General features: G+C 39.9%; 1 non-coding gene across 1 annotated transcript; it reads left to right on the top strand.

Moving 5' to 3' along the window:
• Positions 1-21,207: 21,207 nt before the first annotated feature.
• Positions 21,208-21,282, top strand: Trnap-cgg. Its single transcript has one exon. It is a non-coding gene; the product is annotated as a tRNA-Pro (tRNA).
• Positions 21,283-21,656: the final 374 nt, after the last annotated feature.

Genomic DNA, 21,656 nt, shown 5'->3' with positions numbered 1-21,656 from the left:
AGCTGTTATGTAACTGTATTGAATTTCGTGTTCATAGCTTGGAATTTATTTTTCACATTTGTCTGTAATTGCTGCAACAGCGCATTGATGTTACTATTATCGTCGCTATTAACTGTACTTTGCATGTTAATATTCGGATTACCGATAATCTATGTCCGTCCTATGTTGTCAAAATACATTGCTGTGTCAGGTTCCTCTGATTCATTCAGCAGCGATATATCGCTTCGAGAAATGCGTGAAACAGTCTCATCGATAGTCATCATGGAATCGTCATAGTTTGCCTGTGTGTATGAGCTGTCATTTGTTACATCTGTGATACTCATCTCTGGTTTGTGTCAGCTTTCTGCTAGCTGTGCGTTTGGCGCTTCGTTTTCATTTATCTGTTCGTGCAATTAACCGACATCCTGGCCTGTTGCACCGTCTGTATTACGATCAACAGTGAGTAACTTCTGATCAGCCATTTTATCGTGTTATCAATTACCAAAAAACTATAAAAATCTGTAGAAAAAATTTAATGTAAATAAATCTTGCATTTGAAACCGATAATTTCCCGTGGAATTGTGTTTCGATGAACTCCTGTCAATTTGTCGGAAAGTATAACAACACAAATGATTGGAATTTTCGTAATAATTTACATTATACTCAGAGTCGAAGTCTGCTATAACTTTTGAGTCCTGTCGATTAAAAATTTTCTGATAAGGAAACGGTGAGAAAAAGGAAAGGAAGTTATCTACAACAAGTGAGGCGCTAGGGGTAATCATGTAAGCTATTGCGCAAATATCCTACCTTCTCTGCGTAGTCAAGCAGCTCACCTACGTCTCCTGTTGATGAATAAATAGGTGTTCTTAATTGTCTGCTCCTTGTTCTTTGTATCATGCTCCTCGTTTTCATATACTATGGATTTTGTTGCACTCACATCCACGCAATAACAAAACAGACCAAAATTATTTTTTCTTTTACACAATAACGACAAAATTTTTTGCGTATGTTCATTTAATATTTGCTAGAAGAAGTCTGTTCATATTTAGCTGTGGCATTGTCCAGGAACATCGGTCACCAGTTACGTTAGTCTGTTGGTCGGTATTGGAACAACCGTGCTGGGAGGAAGCCCAACAGCTAACACATGGATTCTTGTTGAAACTAAATTGGTGTCTTGAACAGTCTTCCTCGTAGCGTAACAAAAATACAATGCAATGTACAAATACCGAAGTCACAAAAATGAATAATGTATATAGGACAAATTTTCTTACTCTGTTCATGGAGATTTTTGGAATGTCTGATTTTGCAGTGGACTTTGTGCTTAAGAGAAAGTCAGTTGTTCGATTATGACACTCATATATTTAACAGAAGTCACTTTAGGCTGCACTGATATCATTAAATTACCTCTAATTTTCTGTGGTTGCAGATCATGCAGTCCAATCTTTGCAGTCAAATCTTGATGATTACCGCATATATATTTTAAAATGTCTTGCAGAATGCAAGAAATTACTGCCTCTTCTTATGATCGCAAGGAAAAGTGATGCTTATTAACGAATCTTGGAATATTTTGGCGAAATAAATAAAAATGTTCTTGCATTTATTATGATTTTTAATATATATATTTTCTTGCATTTTTATACAAGCATGGCATTTACTATAGACATTGTCGACGCACGAGTAAAAATTACACGTCCTTTCTATGTAAGATCATAAACATAAGTGCACTGAAGCGGGATTGAAACAAAATTTGTTATAAAAAAATTGAATATTCTCCGGAAATTGCTCTTCTTTTAGAAAGATAATTTTAAAAGCCTATCTTTACCGTGTTCTGCTTCAATGTACAAAATTCGTATTACTAATGAGGAAAAGAAAACATTCATACAAATTAATAACGAGAAAAAATGAAAGGGTATGATACTGGGAGCTATCTGTAGGTCTTACGCATGCCTCAGAGTTGTTCCTCGCTCTGGGGCCCTTACCAAATCGGATCTACATAGGAAACAGAGAAGATTCGAAGAAGAGCTTTGTGATTTCTCATAAGTTTGTTGGTAATCTTTACCAGTAGACGCTATAAGAATGATATTGCTCATCGCTCTGACACTTCCTTTCAAAATTTCGAGAACATGTTGTCAACTGCGTGCCACTGTTGTGATTATTTGCACCAACTGTGTGGCTTTGAGTAGACATCCGCGGCCGTGTACTTCCGGAAACCTACCGACGACCAGCTACGTCCATGCCAAAGCTTAATCGCAGACGTTTATCGTTCCGAACGTGAGTCAGTAAACTAGTCAGCGCATGCTCTTAATCAAATACGATTAATTATGATTAATTACTTATGATTTCATAACAAGTCGACTACCTATGTGAGGTGGGGATGAAATATAAAATTTTCAGTAATTTGCGTGGCCGTTACTATAATTCCCTGAGGCAGTCTACCTGGTTCGTATACAGTACTCAAAACTCAATCTCAAACATCTGTATGTTTTATAGGTGTACTGTCGTAATTTTCTCTGTCATTTTATAACACTGCAAATACAGCATTTAAGATAGTTATTACTAGAGTTATTGTTCTGTAGCATGGATCCGAACACAGTTTTTCTTCCCTGACAACGAGCCAGTGTCCTTGGCTAATTTATTTCTATTGAGAGATATTTCATTTTACAGCAGCAAGACGAGTTCCTGTTGCTGATCGTGCGTGCAGTAAAAAATCGTTCACATATTGATGTCTGACACCCATGACTGTATATTGTGAAAGACAACTCATGATCTCTTCGCAACTGCAAAATTTTTCAAGTGTGTCTTTTACTGAGGATTTTAATGCCAGTTCCTTTAACGAACTTTTTTTTTCATATTGATGTCTTCTATTAGAATTATAATAACGTGATAAGTTCCTAATCGAACAGTAATTTTAAGTTTTCTGTTGATTTATACGGTTTTATCGACATATAGGTGTTCTGTTCTTGGTTTTCTTCACATGAAACAAGTAAAGGTGTAACGAGTAACGTCCTCTAAATACTTAATGACTATTTCGCTGTAGCGTGTACTATTTTCTTTCATGTGTACCGCTGAATATTCTTTACGACAGACCATGAATGACATGTGAATTATATGTTAATTACTGGCGCCTTCAAACAAAGATTTCGTAGATTTCCTCATTTTATTTGAAGGTGCGCCCCCGTAGACACCGCTGTTACTTACAGGTTGACAAATACCAGTGCGACTCAGGCTGTCAGAACTGCTTGCACTCTACACGTGATGTCGTTGCATATAGAGATGCCCTGCAATTTTTTTTTGCCTGTGATAGATGAACAGATAGGATGTCTGCCTAAAAAACAATGAAGCCGAAGGTGAACTTACGGACAAAACATACGATGAAAGGCCAACACTTCCTGACGTGACATATATCACGTTGAGTGTCATTTGATCCCAGCAAACAGCCTTCGGTAGGAGACAATGAGCCGGTAATCTTATCTACAGACACGTAGTTTTTCCGTCCTGGTATAACCTGCATGACATGCTACAGAGCACACAAATTCATTTACAGAACTGCAGCAATTCCGGCATGCCTGACGGAACTCTCACTGGAGCTGCCGCAACAGGATCAACTACTGTTCATTACACCACTGCTGTTAGATTTGGCTTCGTATCCTTCCGTTAGCAGCGATATGGGAAATACACCCTCACTACGTGTGAAGCGACGTACATTCTCTCTAATGGAAGCAGCGGCCCCTTGTGAAGGGTTCTTCGGTCCTATGTTTCAATTTGAGCCATGTTTATATGATTTGAACAGTTACAAATATAAGTAAAACAGTGTTAATCAAGTCGTCCACAAGCAAAAGATGCATGTTTTCACTCGTTATCCTTCGCAGATAGGGGAGCAGGACCCAGCTGTATTGAATGCGATGCCGATTCCAGCTCCAGAGTGTGGTCGCAAACGAGAACACAGGCGTTTCCTTACGCTCAGTGGTCATCCGTAGTCATACTGAAAGTGTGTGATTACTTTCTGTTGTGTGGTAATGTACAGTTACGTTTACTGGTATTTTGCCCGTGTAGTAATGTGAAGCTAAACTCGTGATTAGAGAAACAGCTAAGCTCGTATTTAAGTTCGTAAGTAATCTCGTAATTCTTGAAAAGTGATCAAATATGCAGAAGTTAATCAGAAATCCAACATTAAACTGTGTTCTATAACGCTCGTGGCGAGAGTACAGTCTGTTCTGCTAAATTTAAGAAATTTGTCCTGTTGGCAATAATACAAGCAACCTGACTGCGAGAAAAATATGGAATATAAATAATTAACAAGAACGCGCTGTCTGAAAAGTATGTCAGTGCTAAGCGTCAATTGTACACACGTAAATTATAAATGGCCTAAGTGTTTGCGCAGTGAATAAATTCTGTGCGGCAGCTATCTCCAAACAAATGCTGTGCAGCTTCTATCTCCAAACTACTACAGCTGCTGCTGGTGAGTCAGTTAAAAAATGAGAATATGCAATGCGTCCTTTAAACCACAGAAACGCTCACAAAAATTTGTGCCAGTAAATTTTAATTACTGCAATGATCATTGTCAATTAAAGTTCTGTTACTGAGGAACTCTGGAAAGCAAAATTATGTATGTCAAACTTGAAATAAAGGGACGAATGTTGACAGATAGAAAAACAATAAAGTAACTGTATTAGCAAAACTTTACATCGCTAGCACAAACCTATTTTAACACTTGAAATATTAAAATTCGCCTTGCATTATTCATGGAGAAACCTCAACAAGTTCTTTTTACTTTCTTACAAATATGTATGCTATCCATCTTTCAAGAAAAATCAGTAAATCATACATTGTTACGTTATCATAAAAAGGCCCCAAGGATAAATCTCTGACCAAATTAATCATTACGCTTGGATGTTTCGGCAGATGGGGAATTACAGTACCTTTTGATGCCTTCTGAGTGAGTTTACAAAGTACCTCTGCATACACGAAAAAAGTATGTACAAGGTGTAAATTTTAAGTTGGTAAACCAGAATAACTCGAAAAATAAGCTTCACACGAAAAAATGTGTAGGATCCAAAGTTGATTGTTTTCGAGGGGGACATCTGCTGGTGCTGAAATTAGCCCGCCAACCCAGCCCCTAGGGGTGGGGCGGGAGGCAACCTTAAAATTTCAAATGTGAACCACCACTTTTTATTGCAGAATTAGATTCCACACAAAAAACTGCGTACATTTTGTCTTAAACATTTGTTTTGATTCTTGGTAGTTGGCGCTGTAATTCAAGAAAATCCATGTTCTCATTTTTGCTTGGAAAATGGATGCGAATAAAAAAAAATACTTATTTACTTCGTAAATTTTGAATCGCTAAAACTAAAGCTCTCCCTCTCTCCCCATTGAGTGGGACTTGAGAGAGAGGTATTAGAGTTTTACAAATGTTGACCCAGACATTAATTTTTTTCGCAGATTCGGATAAGTTTTGTTTGTTTCGTGGTAAAACTCTAATTCCTCTAATTAGTTAGAAGTTGCCGTATTCTACATGTTTCCGTTTACTGATATCCTATGGTGTAATATTACGTGGTAACTCCTCATTTAGACAAAGTGTATTCATTTCACCAAATAAACTTCCGCTCTTCGTTGGATCGTCTCTGTGTCTTCTGTTAATCGTACGTTGTGAGCGCAGACTTACGAAGAATGCTCAAGAACTGGTCGTACCACTGTTTGGCAGGAAAAATTTTTCTTGTAAGAATTACCTTTCCCTAAGCTTTACCTGAAAAATCTTGGCCTGTCACCTACTTTTCCCACTGTTTGTCTAACGTGGTCATTCCACTTTGGGTCGCCGTCGACGGGGACTCCTAGGTGTCTTCGGTACTCACTGCTTCCTTTGTGTTTTCACCAATACTGCGATCTAACAGTGAAACCTCTTATCAACTATGTATTAATGTGCGCTTTGATGCATTTATTGATATTAAGGGTCAACTGTCATTACCTGCACCATTCATAGATTCTCTGAAGGCAATTCCGCAATTCACGACAGTCTTTTCGTTCTGAAACCTGGCTATACACAACAACATCGTTTGCAAACTCTTCTTACAGTGTCCGTCGTTGTACACCACACTAATTATTTGTAGTGTTAACAGTAATGATCCTGCCACGCGGGATTAGCCGAACGGTCTGCGGCGCTGCAGTCTCGGATTGTGCGTCTGGTCCCGGCGGAGGTTCGAGTCCTCCCTCGGGCAAGGGTGTGTGTGTTCGTCCTTAGGATAATTTAGGTTAAGTAGTGTGTAAGCTTAGGGAGTGATGACCTTAGCATTAATTTTTGTTTTGTTTCAATTAATAAACATATAATTTGTTAAGTCCCATAAGGTTTCACACACATTTGAATATTTGAACAGTAATGATCCTGTGTTACACACTTGGTGTTTCTTAGAAAATCCTGAGTCCTTTACAGATCTAATCCGATGTTTGGTAGGCTCATATTTTGCCCACGAAACGACAGTGTGGAACTCTACGGAAGGCCTTCCGGAAGTGAAAGAACATGACGTCAACCTGGTCTTCTTTGTCTGCGGTGCTCTGTGTCTCACGGACGAATACAACGAACTTGAGCATTGCCCACAAATATCTTCTTGGTTTGCTTTACTGCTTGCTCCATGTAGGAATCGAATAACATCGGGGATAGACTGCGAACCTACCTCGCCGCCCTTTGAAATACTGCTTCCCTTTCATGACTTCCTCGTAAATGAGAAATTTAATAGTTCTGTGCATAACGCTGCCATAGCTGCTTGGTCTAAAATGGCGGCCGCCGCCTAGTTGGCGGTACTTTCTCTATTCAGGGCTTTAGTCTAAGTCCAAGTAGATGCTAGATTCCAGAACGAAAACATTTTGCTGTTGCACATGTGGAACAGCTATAATCAACTTGTCAAGTGGAAAGCAGTGACGGTTAAATTTCCCACACTAACAAATGTTGCTCCCTAGCTCCTAACTATAGCAATAGCAGATGGATATGTCAACAACCCAACTTATCATAAACCGAATAAAGTTGGCTCGTGTCAATCAGATGTGAAAAAATGTTAGGTTAGGCATATCCGAGACTATTATCAATATCGTTAGAAACTACAGAGTACTAAAATCACTCCATGTACTGTTCTTCCAGCTATGCTTTTCTGAGGCTGGAATTATTTCAGTTAATCATGCGTAAGCAGATGCGATACGCACCTGTGAGCAAGGCTAAAATCTGATTTACTGTATGTTATTCAACGTTATCCAGCTGCATTTATTGTATTGATGAACAGTAATATAATTGTAAATGCTTTCCAGTGGTCGCAGACAACTTTATGGTCATATTTATACTTAGTTCATATTCTGTAAACTGGACTGAGGTTGTTGTTGTTGTTGTGGTCCTCAGTCCCGAGACTGGTTTGATGCAGCTCTCCATGCTACTCAATCCTGTGCAAGCTTTTTCATCTCCCAGTACCTACTGCAACCTACATCCTTCTAAATCTGCTTAGTGTATTCATCTCTTGGTCTCCCTCTACGATTTTTACAATCCACGCTGCCCTCCAATACTAAATTGGTGATCCCTTGATGCCTCAGAACATGTCCTACCAACCGATCCCTTCTTCTGGTCAAGTTGTGCCACAAACTTCTCTTCTCCCCAATCCTATTCAATACTTCCTCGTTAGTTATGTGATCTACCCATCTAATCTTCAGCCTTCTTCTGTAGCACCACATTTCGAAAGCTTCTATTCTCTTCTTGTACAAACTATTTATCGTCCATGTTTCACTTCCATACATGGCTACACTCCATACGAATACTTTCAGAAATGACTTCCTGACACTTAAATCAATACTGGATGTTAACAAATTTCTCTTCTTCAGAAACGCTTTCCTTGCCATTGCCAGCCTACATTTTATATCCTCTCTACTTCGACCATCATCAGTTATTTTGCTCCCCAAATAGCAAAACTCCTTTACTACTTTAAGTGCCTCATTTCCTAATCTAATTCCCTCAGCATCACCCGACTTAATTAGACTACATTCAATTATCCTTGTTTTGCTTTTGTTGATGTTCATCTTATATCCTCCTTTCAAGACACTGTCCATTCCATTCAACTGCTCTTCCAAATCCTTTGCTGTCTCTGACAGAATTACAATGTCATCGGCGAACCTCAAAGTTTTTATTTCTTCTCCATGAATTTTAATACCTACTCCGAATTTTTCTTTTGTTTCCTTTACTGCTTGCTCAATATACAGATTGAACAACATCGGGGAGAGGCTACAACCCTGTCTTACTCCCTTCCCAACCACTGCTTCCCTTTCATGTCCCTCGACTCTTGTAACTGCCATCTGGTTTCTGTACAAATTGTAAATAGCCTTTCGCTCCCTGTATTTTACCCCTGCCACCTTTAGAATTTGAAAGAGAGTATTCCAGTCAACATTGTCAAAAGCTTTCTCTAAGTCTACAAATGTAGAAACGTAGGTTTGCCTTTCCGTAATCTTTCTTCCAAGATAAGTCGTAAGGTCAGTATTGCCTCACGTGTTCCAGTGTTTCTACGGAATCCAAACTGATCTTCCCCGAGGTTGACTTCAACTAGTTTTTCCATTCGTCTGTAAAGAATTCGTGTTAGTATTTTGCAGCTGTTATTTATTAAACTGATAGTTCGGTAATTTTCATATCTGTCAACACCTGCTTTCTTTGGGATTGGAATTATTACATTCTTCTTGAAGTCTGAGGTTATTTCGCCTGTTTTATACATCTTGCTCACCAGATGGTAGAGTTTTGTCAGGACTGGCTCTCCCAAGGCCGTCAGTAGTTCCAATGGAACGTTTTCTACTCCGGGGGCCTTGTTTCGACTCAGGTCTTTCAGTGCTCTGTCAAACTCTTCACGCAATATCATATCTCCCATTTCATCTTCATCTACATCCTCTTCCATCTCCATAATATTGTCCTCAAGTACATCGCCCTTGTATAGACCCTCTCTATACTCCTTCCACCTTTCTGCTTTCCCTTCTTTGCTTAGAACTGGGTTTCCATCTGAGCTCTTGATATTCATGCAAGTCGTTCTCTTATCTCCAAAGGTCTCCTTAATTTTCCTGTAGGCAGTAACTATCTTACCCCTAGTGAGATAGGCCTCTACATCCTTACATTTGTCCTCTAGCCATCCCTGCTTAGCCATTTTGCACTTCCTGTCGATCTCATTTTTGAGACATTTGTATTCCTTTTTGCCTGCTTCATTTACTGCATTTTTATATTTTCTCCTTTTATCAATTAAATTCAATATTTCTTCTGTTACCCAAGGATTTCTACTAGCCCTCGTATTTTTACCTATTTGATCCTCTGCTGCCTTCGCTACTTCATCCCTCAAAGCTACCCATTCTTCTTCTACTGTATTTCTTTCCCCCATTCTTGTCAACTGTTCCCTTATGCTCTCCCTGAAACTCTGTACAACCTCTGGTTCTTTCAGTTTATCCAGGTCCCATCTCCTCAAATTCCCACCTTTTTGCAGTTTCTTCAGTTTTAATCTACAGGTCATAACCAATAGATTGTGGTCAGAGTCCACATCTGCCCCTGGAAAAGTCTTACAATTTAAAACCTGGTTCCTAAATCTCTGTCTGACCATGATATAATCTATCTGATTCCTTTTAGTATCTCCAGGTTTCTTCCATGTATACAACCTTCTTTCATGATTCTTAATCCAAGTGTTAGTTATGATTATGTTGTGCTCTGTGCAAAATTCTACCAGGCGGCTTCCTCTTTCATTTCTTTTCATTTCTTAGCCCCAATCCATATTCACCTACTATGTTTCCTTCTCTCCCTTTTCCTACACTCGAATTCCAGTCACCCATGACTATTAAATTTTTGTCTCCCTTCACAATCTGAACAATTTCTTTTATTTCATCATACATTTCTTCAATTTCTTCGTCATCTGCAGAGCTAGTTGGCATATAAACTTGTACTACTGTAGTAGGTGTGGGCTTCGTATCTATCTTGGCCACAATAATGCGTTCACTATGCTGTTTGTAGTAGCTTACCCGCATTCCTATTTTCCTATTCATTATTAAACCTACTCCTGCATTACCCCTATTTGATTTTGTGTTTATAACGCTGTAGTCACCTCACCAGAAGTCTTGTTCCTCCTGCCACCGAAGTTCACTAATTCCCACTATATCTAACTTCAACCTATCCATTTCCCTTTTTAAATTTTCTAACCTACCTGCCCGATTAAGGGATCTGACATTCCACGCTCCGATCCGTAGAACGCCAGTTTTCTTTCTCCTGATAACGACATCCTCTTGAGTAGTCCCCACCCGGAGATCCGAATGGGGGACTATTTTACCTCCGGAATATTTTACCCAAGAGGACGCCATCATCATTTAATCGTACAGTAAAGCTGCATGCCCTCGGGAAAAATTACGGCTGTAGTTTCCCCTTGCTTTCAGCCGTTCGCAGTACCAGCACAGCAAGGCCGTTTTGGTTATTGTTACAAGGCCAGATCAGTCAATCATCCAGACTGTTGCCCTTGCAACTACTGAAAAGGCTGCTGCCCCTCTTCGGGAACCACACGTTTGTCTGGCCTCTCAACAGATACCCCTCCGTTGTGGTTGCACTTACGGTACGGCTATCTGTATCGCTGAGGCACGCAAGCCTCCCCACCAACGGCAAAGTCCATGGTTCATGGGGGGGGGGGGGGGTACCAAATTGAAAGCAAATGAGTGCTAAAACCTTATAAAGTAATATCACTAAAACACTGTGCGACTGAACTGTCTCTGAGTTTCACTGTCACTGAAGCAAACTGCAAATTGATATTCTACTACCTCAGATCGGCGACTGCTCAGTGTCCCTTCACTCATCTACGTAGATACTTACAAGGTCCAGAATGAGATTTTCACTCTGCAGCGGAGTGTGCGCTGATATGAAACTTCCTGGCAGATTAAAACTGTGTGCCCGATCGAGACTCGAACTCGGGACCTTTGCCTTTCGCGAGCAAGTGCTCTGCCATCTGAGCTACCGAAGCACGACTCACACCCGGTACTCACAGCTTTACTTCTGCCAGTATCTCGTCTCCTACCTTCCAAACTTTACAGAAGCTCTCCTGCGAACCTTGCAGAACTAGCACTCCTGAAAGAAAGGATATAGCGGAGACATGGCTTAGCCACAGCCTGGGGGATGTTTCCAGAATGAGATTTTCACTCTGCAGCGGAGTGTGCGCTGATATGAAACTTCCTGGCAGATTAAAACTGTGTGCTCGACCGAGACTCGAACTCGAGACCTTTGCCTTTCGCGGGCAAGTGCTCTACCATCTTAGCCACCGAAGCACGACTCACGGCCGGTACTCACAGCTTTACTTCTGCCAGTATCTCGTCTCCTACCTTCCAAACTTTACAGAAGCTCTCCTGCGAACCTTGCAGAACTAGCACTCCTGAAAGAAAGGTGATGAAAAAGCAGCGTTGATGAAAACAGTACCTAATGTCTGCAATTACTGAGGCCCCGTAAATCTCTCTATGGTTGTTCCTGTAAATGTTCATAACAAATTTTCATCTTCATTGAAAGTTCGGAAGTCTGGTAAAAGTTGGTTTTACTTTCTTTGCTTAAACATGTATCAGCCCACGTTTAGTATGCAAAACTGCTATTATAAGTTCCCAGTTTATGACAGACGTAAAGCAGATAGAATTCTCTTAAGTCCATTCCGAACATAATCAAGCGAATATACAGTCACTTTCTTTCACAAGGATTGCTCACCGAATTTCTGTAGTAGTACTCAGAACATCGCCACGCGGAATTTTCTAATTCCAACAAGTCACACGCGTATATCTCCCGAACAAAAATCCCACGACTCTCAAACTTTTACAAAATGTTCGTAGCAATAAAAGCTATCATTTCAAATCCATGTGAACGCGAAGGACCCAACATTTCTTCATCTTACACATTTTACTGATGGACACATTTAACATGACCTTCGCGTCTGAAAAGCTAGTCCATGACTGACTCTCTTCAGCTACTGATGCAACCTAAGTATCTCGCAGTGCGCGGGAAACAGACTGAATTCCGATTGGCTGTTCGAAAAGGACAGCCAATCCGATCACACCTTCTATATCTTACTCGCGCCAAAACTGTTCTTGAGCCAATCACTACATCAGATTCTTTGACGATACTTCGACAAACAAATTATGTGTTTATTAATTGAAACAAAACAAAAATTAATCTTCAGATAACTTTAGAAAACTGATTGTATCGTTACCGACTTTCTGGCCGCTTTATTACGTAAGCAAACATTCGTAGACGTACGTCTTCCACCAGTTAGGGGGATTTACAATTTTCATGACACCCTGGTGGCGTAACACTTACTAGTTACGTAAGGTGTATTACCATATATATTTTACATTTGACGTATGTCTCCCATACGCAGTCACATTCACTCTCATTTACTCTCACCCTAACACAAAGAATAAATATTAACTTTTAAACTGTTATTTTCATTACGAAAGAAAAATTATCGATAGTTCAAAATTGAAAATGTTTATAAAATAAAACGGCACAATGAGCGTGATATTACTGTTTTCAAATAACACATATAAACTGTTATGGTTCCTATCTGAATTTACTTTCTTAAGTTTCGGTCAAGTACTTTTATAATGGGTTTTTCATATCTCCGTAACTATCATAGGTAGTAGTATCAAATTTTGACACACTGATCGTCTGAATAACAAAAGTTCCTGTACCGCTTTTGGAATAAAACAGATAATATTTAACATAGTTGTTTAGTTCCTCAAGTGAGGTGAATAAGGTGACTCTATACACGGCACACAAAAGCATTCCCACGCTCGGCCAGAAGGGCAGGTGGCTGATGACGCAATCGGCAGGCCACAAGTCGGCAGCCGATAGATGCCACTACACTGCAGGCTTCCAATTCAGTTTGTCATCACGTAACAAAACTTACTGCAAAAACGGCGGTTGCGGATTAACCCGCGATGCTACAACTGGCAACGTAATGTTAATCTCTTAGTTATTATCATTTCAATATACTCTTACAGTGTGTGTGTTTTTATTTTAATAGTTTAAGCTGCGATTATATATAGTACTGATACTTCTGCTATTAACAAGGTGAGGGGCTATGCAAGGTATGTGGATATCTTATTTCTAGGTAATGCCATGTGTTCCTTGAATCTAATGTCAACCAATTTACCTGTCTGACTAATGCAGAACTAGTCACCATCCTCATATTTAATATTGTAAGTAGGTAGTCAATGGGTTTTCCAGCACACCCTTAGTCCTGTGTTCGGATCCATAGGATCTGACTTCTTAACACGATGAGGGAATTTTTGCCCATATTTTCAGGTTGCCTACATTCAGAGGCAATGAAGTCACAATCCAACATGGTGGTCGCTTTGATTTTAAAAGCGGAAATCAACCTTCCGACACCACTGCCATAAACTGCATCATGTGAAGAACCAGCACCGTTCCTCCTCCCTATGTCCTCTCCTCTTCCATCACCCTCCTCTGCAGGCTACCTCAGAGCAGTACTATAATGACGCAGTCAGTTGTGTGGAAAATGGCGTCAATTTCGAAGATATGCAGTAAGAAATTATAATTAAGTACACTGTCACTATTCAGCATACACACACACACACACACACACACACACACACACACGCACACACACACACACAATGCCAAACGCTGTACTACAGCTTGACTGGCGAAAGCTGACTGCAGCAAATGAAGACAGAGTAGTGTGATACTTTTTCCAGCAGCTTCGTCAAGTCTATATTAACGTGACTCCGCAGAAATTAGACATACATTGCGCAGAGGGCTGCATGTATGTTTTCTTCACGCTTTACATATACACTCTCTTACAAAATAAACCATAAACTGTGTGGTTTACCAAAATCCAACCATTTTACAAAAGCTTTGTTTCATTTTTATTGTATGATTTTATTTATTTTTATTTTTTTAGGCACCATCTCCTGATCTCTTCAGATTATAAGTATCTGAGCAGACTAGTATCGACTGATGCCTTTCTCAAAAATCGATCTATGTTTTCTAGTTCTATCAGAATCACCGACATCGAATTTAGCTTATCGTGGATCTATCATCTTGATATAATTATACATAGTAGACAAAAGGCCGCTATGTGTCACATTACCGGTTCACATATTAAATGTTCTATGTTCTCTGAGATTATAATGACTGAATAGATCTTCCACTATGTAACTCCATTTGAAAGAACCCTGAGCAGTGATAAGACTAAACATCTTTGCTTTAAGAGTTCTATTGAATCGAACCACAAATCCACAAATGAAGCTTTCAATCTGGAAAACGATGAGTAGTGATAAAGATCATATTTTTTTCTTTAACTTCTTAAAATGAATGTTGCAAGTATTCTTTACCTAATCCTGTTCGTAAATTATTTGGAGTCCTATAACTTTTTCTATGCACTTTCTAAACCCATCTGCAACCTCAGTATCAATTTTATTGTTTATGTGTATTTGGAGTACATTTAAATTACTGTTAATAAATATTTGTAGCCTGATTGTGTTTTGAATGTGGAATCAGATCAGCCACATCGGTTTCTGTAATAACCACTCTCCTTAGATAAACTTTGTGTGCTGGGTGATGGGGAGCTTCAGCTATTCCAGCTATCGTGTTGATTACAGTGAAGTAAGCAACAAGAGCAAGATCTAGTTTGAATGATAAAATCAGTAATAAAATCTTTCTTTACTTAACATACTATCCACGTATGCACCAGTGCCGGAGTATGTATTTATTCCCATCGTTTATTAAACCTTCTCTTCGTTCGCCCTCTCTTTGTCCATAACATGCTCCCCTTTCTCTGACAGTCTCCTCCTTCTTCTTTCCTCTCTCCATCTCCTCCTCCCATTATTGGTATCCATCTGCCCCTTCCCACTCTCTGTACGTCCATCTCCTCTTCCCCTCCTCTGTCACTACATCATCACTCCCTCCCCTGTTACAGGTTGGTGGTTCTTGCATCACTAGTACTTCTTTCCAGATAGTAAGTAACGTGTGTACCAAATTTGGTTGTAATCTACCCAAAGGATTTAGGAGGATCTTTTTGTCTGCAACTTCGCTCACGTGCGCGCAGTCACATTTGTTTAACATATTTCACACGTGTTTGTACACATATTACATCTGTATCTCTAGTTAATTTAGACCTGCAGCTTCGTTTGTACGCAGCTCAATGTTTAAGGCGTGATAATTCCTGAACTGTGTGTTGTTCAGTTATACAGTGTTGCAGGTCCTTTCTACAAAATGTGATGTGAAGAAAATTAGTAGTACAGAAATAATAAATTAAAACGTTATGCATGATGCGGCAGTTTTCCAAACTTCTTGGCGTTTATGACGTCGTATCTCCCTAACTCTGTGTCCTACAGTAACATAATTTTGCAAGTACATTCAGTGGTAGATGTGAATACTGTTGCAAAATGTGCTGCAAGTATAGCTAATATAGTAAACAAGTAAGAAATCAAAACATCATGCCTGATGTAGCAGTTTTACTGGATGAAGGTAGAAAATGTAGTAAGGAATAATGTTCCATACTTTCATCATTTTGTGGGGGGTGTCGGCGAGAAAAAGTTTCTGACGAATTTGAACTGAAGTATAAATTTTGATGGAAGAAGCTAAGTACTCTCATTCCCATATGCTACATGAATATAGTAAAGCTATTTGCATCTGGTGCAACGCGATTATTTTGGAACCCGCCCCCTTGCCCCTTTGAGTGGTAAATGAGTTTTACGCCGACAGTGCTTCATTTCAGATAGCAACCCATATGTGTATCAAATTTGGTTGAAACAGATGCAGTGTTAGGGGGTGACGTGAAACACACATACACGCATTACATGCAAAAACACACAACTTTTATAGTATGTATGGATTACGCAAGGAAAGGCGAAAAACAAAACAAAACAAAAAACAGACGGAAATACTCTACACCCCAATTTCATAACGGAGAACATTTTACATTTCTTTGTTCTACAACGAGGTTCACTTTTCTCATTTTCTTCAAGATGTAAATTTTAACATAAAAACACATTGCATTTCGCTGCTTCTTTAGCAACGAAATCCATTCCTGCACACGCAGCACACACGCACAAAATAGACATTTGTATTGCGAATCCAGCAACATTTAGAATGTATGACATAGAAGATCGCGTCACTGGTACTTTTGTCATCTCGATCTCTTCTCAAACGTTTCTGTTACTAGTATGAATAATCACCATTAACAGAAAAGATTTGCTGGTATTCGTCATTCTCATCATATTGCCAAGCTAAGACGCATACCAGTGTCTGTCAAACAAGTTTCTGAATACTAAGGCACACTGAAGTGGGGTTTAAACCATCATTTTCTGGAGAATTAAACTACATACATTTAAGGTAATTTTAATTACTCAACCAGGAACTCGAGTGAGTGAACTAGAAATATTAAGGAATGTTAAGAACGGTAAGAAAATATTTTTGCTGAGCAAGAGTGACAGGACACAAATTGCAGGGTAACTGAGCAGTCAGCATAAAATATTCGGTGCTAAGGACGAAGATGTGGTGCACAAATAGGAAAAATTGAAAAATATCGTTCAGTATGCCTTAGAAAAGTATCCTATGTCCCGAGAAAGGTTATAAGGAATGGAAGAGGCCCACCGCGACTTAATAGTCGTGTTAGGAAACTGCTATGTAAACAAAGAGAGGGTCATAAAAGATTCAAGAGAAGTTCGAATCTAGCAGACAAAGGAAAGCTGAACGAAGCGGAAATGAGAGTAAGGAGGAGAATTAGAGAAGCACTGAATTACTCTGAAAGTAAAATTTTGTCAAACGAACTGAGGGAAATAAAAGAACGCTGAGAGATTTAGGGCTTATGTAAAATCAGTATGCAGTTCTAAATTACCTATTAATTCACTCAGTGACTATATCGACACTGAAAACGCAGATAACAGAGGGACGAGCGAAATACTACGTTAAGTCTTCCGACATTACTTCACAGCGCACGATCGTAACACGACCCCTCCTTTCACCCATAGTACGAATTTTGAAATGGCAGATATTGGGATAACCGATCATGGAACATAAAAGCAACTACTATCACTTTCCACTACGAAAGGATAACTAGCGACTGCTATGAGTAGTAGGGAGATGGGGCTGCTATCAAATTGATATGCAAATTAATGAAATTGATCAATTACTTACCCCCAAACCCCAAACCACCAACACCCACCCACACCGTCCAACCCCCAGATGACGCCATATGTTTTCCTCAGCCTGCGCATGGGTCCCTGGCTCCTCTCCCTCCACATTTCGCCCCACTCCCACCTACCCTATTGACGGGAATTTAGAATTTTGGTGGTAATTTCTTTGTCCCAGGGCTGTGCTGACCTCCCACCCCACCCCACACGGAAATCGGTGGGAAATAAAAAATGACGGTGCCCTTTCAAGGGCTCTAACGCTGGTCCTTCTGGACAGAAAGCCCAAGTGCACCGCCCGTCAAACACATGGAAACTGTCCAGATGCAGAAGAGGAAGGTTAGGTTGGGAGCTGAAGCAAAGGTCGGTCGTAATTATGTAATTAATCGTAAGGATTGGGCATAATTACACAACTATATGCATAGCACTACACAGGGACTGTCTATAACTGGAACACAGCTCAAAAATTAACGATACTATACAACTTGTATTATCCTGCTGGTAAAATATTTCACAATACCACTCAAAACTAGTGGCAGACGCACTCAAACTCTATGCTTCACCTACAAGCTAGAGGAAAAAAAGGGTTGAGTGCGAAGTACAATTTTTTTGTGGGAGTTTTGTTCTACTGGCGAGATGCTGGTGTTGGACAGAGAGGAGTTTAACAAGTGTATTACCTGCACACATACAGCTGAGGACTCTACCTATCGCTGTTAGGTGTCAGAGTTCGCTACAGACACCAGCTTGACAATCACCCTGCAGCCCGGGTAATCGACGCCAATACACGCTACACAACTGATGGAAAATGCTTTACTGTTCTAATTACTTATCTAAACAAGCCAACACTCGTAATCAATGGAGCATAATATAACGTAGTGGATAAAATCGTCGTCGTGAAGGATTGCAGAGGAAGCAGCAGTTGCAGCTGTCCTCCTCGATGTGTGGTTACAAACTAATCGTCTTAGAGGTAGTGTTACCCTCCCCCTGTACCAACCCTCATCCCTCCCTGTCCTCGATGTAGGTTGTATCTTGCCGCTGGTGGTCCACAAAGAGATTCTTCTAGTGGCATTGATATACTGCCTGTAGTGTGCAGAAATCAGTCATAGATAGACAAAAGACAAGAAGAGAACGCTTCTTGCCATTTGATAAATGTATTTATCGGAAAGACTGGACCCCCTGGAACAACAACGAAATTATGGAGAACTCTCGCTTTTTCAAATGTTCACTGCTTGGAAACCAAGCAGCTCAGTGCATCTGTCGGCCACAGTCCCTGCCGTATTTGGGAGCAGAGTCTTCCCTAGCTGCATCCAGAGCAGCCTCCACAGCAGGACACATGGCCAGATTCTCAATTTGGTGGTTCTTCGCAAACACAAAAGGTTGCACCGCCATATGCCTGCTACACAAAACGAGATGAATGAGGGTGAAATGTATCCACACCCTGGTTGTGCCACAGCAGCCAAGGACGACCGCACACACACAAACCCACCAGCACACACACACACACATACACACACACACACACACACACACACACACACACTCACACACACACACACACACACACACACACACACACACACTGGATGGTCCCAACATTGCCCTCACAAGTGCATGCTGTTCTGAGAAGAACAGTTCACTGTAACCCTCGCATTTAACAGCAACACATCTTCTATGCGCCAGTATCTATTAAAAACGAAAACACAACCACGACGATTTTCTTTTAGTTTTATGTGCAAAATATGTATAGTATTTTACTTTCGACTGCAGCATACATCCAACGAAGTGCACCACCGCCGATTACAGACTGCGAAAATTCAGACGTCTGGCTACCCACCCCCATACATGTTCACTAAGCGTACAGTCAGGAATAAAACCTGAACTATTTTGCTGCGAAAGCTATGAATCACCACAGAATGTCCTCGTCATTTCAAAACCATCAGCGAACTACGGAAAAGTGAGAATTTAAACTCTGAAGAGAAAAATTCTATATTAAACATTTTCTCTCAGCTTGACTGACAAATTACATGACAACGTCTCTCCAGTTGAAATCAGTGTCTGTAAATAAACTGTCATGAATGGACATATTACAAACATTTAAGACAAATGAAATAACATTAGAGGATACAATCTTTCACACCATTAGCTCAAACGTCAGAAAAATATAATCATTTTACACTGGACAACAACAATCTATAAGTCAAGAGGACGTTGATGTTTTGCACACTATGGCGAGATCCGATTCAGCCTTTAACTGACGATGTGTCGATTTTGCAGCATTGACGCCGAGGCGCGGGCTGTGAGACCGCTGTATTGTATGTCTTGTACAAGCATCAATATGATGTGTTGTTTAATTTTACATTTATAACTACTTACAATAAATGCAAAACAACTAAGAGAAATACTATTTTATTTCTAAAACATATTTTTTACAAAATTTCCTTGTCATGTTTCATAAAATGTATTTCTAACATAAGCTGAGCAGAAGCGACACAATATGACCAAAACAACCAATAAAACTTGTTCATCTCACAAATCATTCTTCGGAACAAAAAAATGTTCTAATGTGTGTGAAATATTATGGGACTTAACTGCTAAGGTCATCAGTCCCTAAGCTTACACACTACTTAACCTAAATTATCCTAAGAACAAACACACACACCCATGCCCGAGGGAGGACTCGAACCTCCGCCGGGACCAGCCGCACAGTCCATGACTGCAGCGCCCACACCGCTCGGCTAATCCCGCGCGGCTCTTCGGAACAGTGAAGTATAAGATAATCTGAGTAATTAACACACACTTACATTTTTTATCATACAGTGAAAAAAAACTGCAAGAGCACAACATCAGCAGCAGCTTTTACATTGAAATGTAGCATATTGTAAACAAATAGACTTTTTGCACGTGTCTCAGGTATAAGCAGTTATTCTCTTCAATTTTGGTGGACAGGTGTAGTATGTTCGTCTGTTTCTGCCTTCTTCTTCAAGGGCTGGTTCTGAGTTCCTGTGGCAATCTGTGGTTTACAGCGCGTCGTTGCATCTGAGGCAACACTAAAGCACGTGCTAACATTTTAAGAAATACTCCTCTTTCTTTTGGGTTGGTAAACTGAGTGTTGTAGAGTATATACGCATTTTCCTCACTCAAATCCACAACTCTGCAGAAAACTGCTATCGGCCAACGTATTGTTCTTCGGCTCGTGGAGTAAATTGCGCATTTCTTGTCCAGCTCATCCACTCCTCCTTCGTAAAATTATAATAGGCAATAATTTCAGTCTTCTTTGTATACCTATCAGTATCATCAGAATGGTGCACTGATGAAATTAGCACGACTTTTTTTTTAGGTACATAGGAACCCGTGAAACCAAATAATGCTAATCCTATTTCACAGTTTCTGTTGGGAAGGAATTTCTTAGGTACTTTTTTTATTTTTCGTAGTTCCAACATATGTAAGTTCCTTTTTAACAGGTAGTCCACCAACTCAATAGATGAAAACCAATTGTCAGCAGCAACACTGCGATGAGACTAATGAATTGGTTTACGCAGGCGGACAACAGATTGAGTTGGTACCAAAAATTTCTTTTCTTCAGAGGTTATAGTTTGACCATCGGAACCTTTCCCACAATACATGTACCCCTTGTAGAAGTAGTTGGTTTTCTTGTCACACATATTCATAATTTTGATTCCGTATTTGGCAGGTTTTTGTGGCATGAGAACAAAATAAGAACGGCCTCGGAAAGACATCAACATTTCATCTACAGCAACAGTTTCTCCTAAATTGTACAGGATTTGGGAATTAGAAATAAATCTTTTAAATATAAATGATATAGCCGTAAGCTTATCACTCAATAATCTTTCACTCCCGTTTGCTGCATTGTCGAATTGTAAGCAGTGCAGTAGTACAAGAAATCTATTTTTGCTCATAATACAACGGAAAATTTCGCGGCCAGAGCCATCCATGACGAAATTATAGTCAGCATTTTCATTCCAGAAAGACGAAATTATAGTCAGCATTTTCATTCCAGAGAGACGAGGTACTGGCAGAAGTAGAGCTGTGAGTACCGCGCGTGAGTCGTGCTTCGGTAGCTCAGTTGGTAGAGCACTTGCCCGCGGAAGGCAAAGGTCCCGAGTTCGAGTCTCGGTCGGGCACACAGTTTTAATCTGCCAGGAAGTTTCATATCAGCATTTTCATTATTTGATTTGAACACTGCCACATAGAACATTATAATAAAAAACGCTCTAACTTCTGTTGTGTCTATTTCATTGAGTTCTGGCCGTGTTTCGTTAGAGAAATTATTTTTATAAGCACCAGTTCTTCTATCTGTCCATTTCAATATTTCATCCATTATTTCATTATCCATTAGTTTACACCAAATGGAAAGAGGCTCATGCTTTTCATTTTTGGGCAGCTTTTATGAGGATAATTTCATGATAATATTATGCGAAGGAGTTCTAAGTGGTCTGTTTGGTGCATTCTTCGACCACCTGTACCTGTTTCTGCCATAAAAACTTTTTGAGGTTCCT

Source organism: Schistocerca americana, chromosome 1 (genome assembly GCF_021461395.2).
Source record: "Schistocerca americana isolate TAMUIC-IGC-003095 chromosome 1, iqSchAmer2.1, whole genome shotgun sequence".
NCBI lineage: Eukaryota > Metazoa > Arthropoda > Insecta > Orthoptera > Acrididae > Schistocerca > Schistocerca americana.
The sequence above is the reverse complement of the archived record's forward strand: the minus strand, read 5'-3'. Positions and strand labels throughout refer to the sequence as shown.